Genomic DNA, 6000 nt, shown 5'->3' on the forward strand with positions numbered 1-6000 from the left:
CATCCTACTCCAGTTAGGAACAGTCTGCAACTTGAAAGACTTTAAATGCCAACTGAAGCAATGTCTGATAGATAAATAGCTCCACACCTGCACCACCCCTGGTTAAACTGGCACTAATACAGCTATATGAATTTGTGCCATAAGTGTCTGCTGTAAGAACATTAATGGGTTATTATCACAACTATAACATCCTCTATCACCTCCTCTCATCTCATGTATCTTCCTTGTGCTTCCTCCCCTCCTTCCTTTTTTTAGGCTGCTCTAACTCTTTATCTTATCTTCCTAAGTCTTAGACTTTGAACAAGTCTTTATAGTAACAATTATTCTTAGATAAAACTTGATAATATATGCATACTGATGACACTGCACTGCATATACCTCTCTGTATTTAAACAAATATTCATATATATCCATATAACTGTTATTTTTAATAAAAATTGTTTGTAAATCATGTAACTGATGTCAATTATATCTGAGTGCAGGAACTGTCCCTCATGAATGAAACTGACTATAAATGAAGAATCAATGTAAATGATGCCTGTGATGTCAGTATAATGGAGCTTTTCTCCCTGGGCCTCTGCTGGCAAAGGGCACTGCTCAGTCAGACTTTCCGGGTAAACAAATGCCAATAAATACATTAATAATAAATACATAAGTTAGATGTCCTGTAGTGTATAACAAATTCAAGTAGAGATATTTATGTTATGGGTGATGTATTGGAAATATAATTATATATTATAGATAATGTTTAAGTAATTTCAGTACAGGTGAATTTAATGGTATACATATAGCCACCCTCATTCATGTAAAGGACAGTAACTTTCAATAAATGGCAATTGTTTCAAGCCAATGGTAATCAGTTTATATTATAATTCCAGAGTATTTTATAGATAATTTTACACATACGCATATATTCATTTTTTTCTGCACAAGTCCATCAGTGTGTAATTAATAATTCTTAAATCCTTTTGAGAGGAAATATGAATAGAATAGGACTAATTTAGGACAAATGGTGAAAAGTTGATCAAGTTACAGGATCAAGAAATTTGAGTTAGGAAAAAATATGAAAAATGCATTACAAACCATGAGACGAAAATAATTAAGGCTATCTGCAGACCCGAATATGACATTTTTATGTCTGTACTTATAGGGGGATGGTTACTTAGAGAGTGTGAGACACGTTTTATTGGTGATATTTTTATTTTATAGTGATATTGGCCTAAGTAGTGCCTCATTCATTAAAACATATTTGACAATTTTCTTCTCTTGAAGGTATTGGTATTAGTAGCTGAAAGCACAACATGTTGTTAGAATTCTATTAATGGGGAAAACAGCTATTTTAATACTCAGTATTATGCTTAGATTAAAACATTATCAAACAGTTTTGACAATATACACAGTATGCATACATAATCAAACAGATTTTACAGCACAGCAACACAGCTGACGCAATTCAAACATCAGCTTGAAAAATAAAGTGATATGTTTATTGTGACATGTACGTGAAAATGGGTTATTTGACTACCTGCGAAAACGTGAATGTTATTTTATGGAATCCAAAATATGACAAATCAGTCTGAAAGTGTGTACATTATGTGATGATCAGTGACTGTGAGAAATGGGAAATGAGAGAAAACAACAGTGATAGAAGATATGATTTTAATGCATGTTAGGACAAACAGAGAGAAGATGTAAATTTAAAATGGGATTATGAAAGTGCAATTAGAACAGTAAGAAGTATACAAATGGCTATTTTATACAGCACGTTCATAGAGGTTAAAGCCTGACCTTTTTAACATAAAAGTTAAACAGATATGTATTTCTAAAGTTACTACAGGTAAATGATAGATGTATTTAATCTCAGTGATAGAAAGGAGAAAGTTGTTGTTGTTTGTCTTTCGGCTTTTCCCGGTAAGGGGTCGCCACAGCGGAACTACGGTCTGCTAATGATTGGCAGTAGATTTTTTTACGAAACGCCAAGGTGCCAGCTCGACGCCCAACCTTCAACGAAGGCATGTCCATTTACACATGCATGTCTTTCGAATGCTACCTAACCGCGGGGAGGACATGTAGACTCCACACAGAAGGCACTCCCAAGCCCAGCCGAGAATCGAACGAGAGAACCTCTTGCTGTGAGAACGTGTGAGATAAAAATGCTGCATGATCATTCCAGAGAATAAAATGACATTAGGGTTTATTTGAGCATACTTTTGCAAGTCGTAAGTTTTTCACATGACAATGGAGTTGATAGCTCATCATGGGCATGGATAACCAATATGTTTTTAGGATAAAGAGGGGAAACTTTTGAAATGCAGTTGGATGTAGCATTTATAATTCAGATCTTGCTATGCTTTATGCATAGGACCTTGATTATGATGAATTAGTGATGATCATAGTGGAGAAAACCCAGCAAACAAAGGATAAAGGTCCACCTTGGTACAGACAAATCACAAAAAACCAGCAAGGACCAAGACAGCTAAAACCATAAATTTAATTATAAAGCATAAAAGATAAGCACTTTCGGACAATTCCTTCATCAGATCAAAGAATAAAGTGTGTTTAACTGTTACTTAAAACAGTGAAACATACTTTGTTCTTTGATCTGATGAAAGAATTGTGCAAAAGTGCTTATTTTTTATGCTTTACAATTAAATTTATGGTTTTAGCCGTCTTGGTCCTTGTTAGTATTTTGCTGCTCATATATATATATATATATATATATATATATATATATATATATATATATATATATATTTGTGTGTGTGTGTGTGTGTGTGTTTGCCTGTGTGTGTATGTATATAAACGTATAGAGTAAATGGTAGCTTTCAGGACAGTAGGTGCACTTCTGACATAGTGTTCATTTTCCCTGCACCTATTGCTTATTCCATTGAGATCTGAGGATGACGATAATCAGATGACTATCTGACACAACTCTTGTTCTGATCCCCTGCACCCTCTTTCTTGAGTAAATAAAACTTTAATTCATGGTTATTAAGGTAATTAATTAGGGAGAATTGTTAAGTGTAGTGCTAAAGCACAATTATTAGGATAGATTTATTTAAGTAATAGTATTTCAGACATTGCTATATATAATCTGGAACAGAAATATAATTGCGCCATATTGGTGACAGCTATTCTCCTTGCATTACTGATTGCATGTATGTACTTGTTCATCCTATGGCTTGAATTTTGGATGTGCACAGGGGTTCTTGAGATTTGCCATAACCACTGGTTAGCCTAGTACCTACCTATGAACCTAAAAGACAGAATCGTTCCTTTTCTATTTGTTTTTTTTTTTTTTGCATTTGGTAAAAATGCTTGCTTTTGTTGCTAGCATGGTTGTTTCACAATATGAACTGTTTGTCTTGCTGTGACAAAACCGCAGACACCCAATGATGCTTGCTGGCCAAAAAGACAAAGATATAGGCAAAGAATAGCAAAATAAAATTTTGATAATCAGGAAATTCATGAGAGGTTTAGAGTTGACAAGGACATTTTAAGGACTTTAGTGAGCATATATGCCCCACAGACAGGAACTGGGGGAATACTTGGACTTTCTGTCCCTGTGGATTCAAATGTATGTATAGCCTTCTCTATACTTGCCAGAGGGACCTTTCAGAGACAGGATGGGAATGTTTGGGTATTTCTCAATCTTCTGCCTCAAGTTTGCTTCATCATTTCCTTGCTATATTCTTGGCATGTGTGGATAAGTACATTTATTTCCCATTGTCACCACAGAACCTAGCTCAAGTAATGAATGCCTTTTACGGGGTGGCATGTTTCCCTGAGGTGCTTGGTGCAATAGATTTCACCCATGTTGCAATTAGGGCCCCATCAGTTCCACAGGAGACTGGTCCCACAATAGAAAGGGCTACCATTCCATCAACTGCCAGGTAGTGTGAGATGCATAGAGGTACATCACCAACATGTCAACCCAGCATCCTGGCAGTGTCCATGTTTCCCATATCTGGCACACAAGCTCATTCTACTGCCTCTTCCTGCAAGGTAGGATGCCCATGGTTACCTTACTGGTAAGTATATTTTTTAAGAAAATAAATTTTAATTTTAATAATCTATTAAGTTAATGTTAATAAAATGTATTACTTATTACTAAACCCTTCTTTCTTTGTTTCACCCACCCCTTCTGTTCTTTGTTTGTGTTTTCCAGGTGATGCAAGCTAGGCTATCCTATAGAACCCCATCTCCTAACCCCCTGTGAAGAATGTGACAGGAGCTGTACAGGAAAGTTATAACACCACCTTGTCAAAGATAGAAACTGTCTTCAAAAGAGTCTTTGGCCTGCTTAAAGCCCATTTCCACTGACTGGATGAGACTGGGAGCACCCTTCAATATGACCCTGCTACAGCACGTAGGATGTTTACCATATGTTGCAGTCTGCAATTATGATCATGCACCAGTATGGTGATAAAATGTCCCATAATGTCACTACAGCTGTCAGTACAGGTTCTACCATGAATGATGATAGTGTCGATGGCAAGTTGGCAGTAGAAGAAGAAACCCCATGCAGGAGGCTAATGCACTGTATACGGCTGTGCAGCTAAAGAGGCGGCATCTAGTCCACAACTATGGACTATTCACATTATTCATTACAAAAAAACACAGAGAATAATTGGTGCATGCATTGCTTTGTGTGGGCTGTGCTGTATAGTGAATGGCCTACTGCTACTGTTCATGAGACAAGTCACTTTTATCTTTAGATATTTTTTTGACTTTGTAAACATTTTTTGTTTTGTAGCCATAAGTTTCTATTTATTTTTAACACCTTTATTGAATAATTACTTAAGACACTGTCAAACTTACATTTATATAAAAGAAAACAAACCATGTTAACATGCTCACTGTTACAAACATTATAAACTCCTTCTTGAACTAAATGTTATGGCATATTTTTGCATCTGTAAACACATATATATTTTACAGCATATCCTTGTATCTTTAAATATGTTTTTTTCATTTATGTTATTCTATTCCCCTGGGCTGTGCTTGCAAATAGTTCACTGAGATCACTGCACTGCCTAGTAAACATATATAAATAATTCCTCCAGTTCTGTCAGCTTTTGAGAATGTTTGTGCTACTGCCTGCAATTTTCCCGATAGTCAGCCAGCTGCCCGTAAAAAGGCAAAGTTTTTATGTACTCTTCCCAAATCTGCCTCAGCAGCTATAGCTTTAGGTAGTCTTGCTCCTGCTACTGCTAAACTTTTAGTTAATTCCAGTCGACTCTTTCTGATAAGGATGGGAAGATTATTGATAAATATGGGAAAAAAGTGTATGCATCTGCAATTTTGATTTTCAAAATTTTGAATTGTCAGGCTCATATGTTAAGCTTTGTTCTGACTAATTGCAAAAGTATGAGGAATGTCTGTCTATGGTTTCTTCTTGTGAGGAAAAAATCTGCTGGAAATGATTTAGTTTCTTCTATTCTACATGACACTGTTTATTGTTTACAGTGTGTATATGATTCAGTTGATATTTCTTCAAGGGCTTTGGCCACTGGAGCTCTTTTGAGGAGGTTTGCCTGGCTGCATTCTGAGTACCACCCTGATGGTGTTAAAATGATATTTTAAATTCTACTTTGGATGTAAATTCAGTTTTGGGCCCCTTTGCTGCACAGGTGATCAAAAAGTATGATGGGGGTAAGCTGATATAGGGAATATGTAAGATTTTTCAGCCGTTCTTTACCAAATTTTCTAAGGTATTCTATAACACTTCATCCAATTTTGATAAAAGCAAAATAAACAGTCTCAACAAAATGCAGAGGTTTTCCACTCAAACTTTAATACATCGGGATTTTGGGTGTCGTGGCATCTGTGATTTTCGTGAAACCCATGGCAAGACTCCACATGAGAAAGATACAAAGGTATCTGAAGTCTCATTGGTCCCAGCACCAACATCCCTTGTCTTTTCAAATCTCATTGCCGGAGTTTGTCAGAAGGGAAACCATTTGGTGGAGATAGCAAATACTTTTAAGTCCAGGTCTC

General features: G+C 36.0%; 1 long non-coding RNA gene across 1 annotated transcript in view; it reads left to right on the forward strand.

Annotated features, from left to right (window-relative positions):
* LOC122812270 overlaps positions 1-4705 on the forward strand; it is a 393524-nt gene extending 388819 nt beyond the window's left edge. Inside the window, exon 3 of the long non-coding RNA XR_006366376.1 lies at positions 4169-4705. This is a non-coding gene — a long non-coding RNA (uncharacterized LOC122812270). The remainder of the gene's footprint in view (positions 1-4168) is intronic.
* Positions 4706-6000: the final 1295 nt, after the last annotated feature.

The sequence above is a fragment of the Protopterus annectens genome, chromosome 9.part0 (assembly GCF_019279795.1).
Source record: "Protopterus annectens isolate FY-2018-M chromosome 9.part0, PAN1.0, whole genome shotgun sequence".
Classification (NCBI taxonomy): domain Eukaryota; kingdom Metazoa; phylum Chordata; order Ceratodontiformes; family Protopteridae; genus Protopterus; species Protopterus annectens.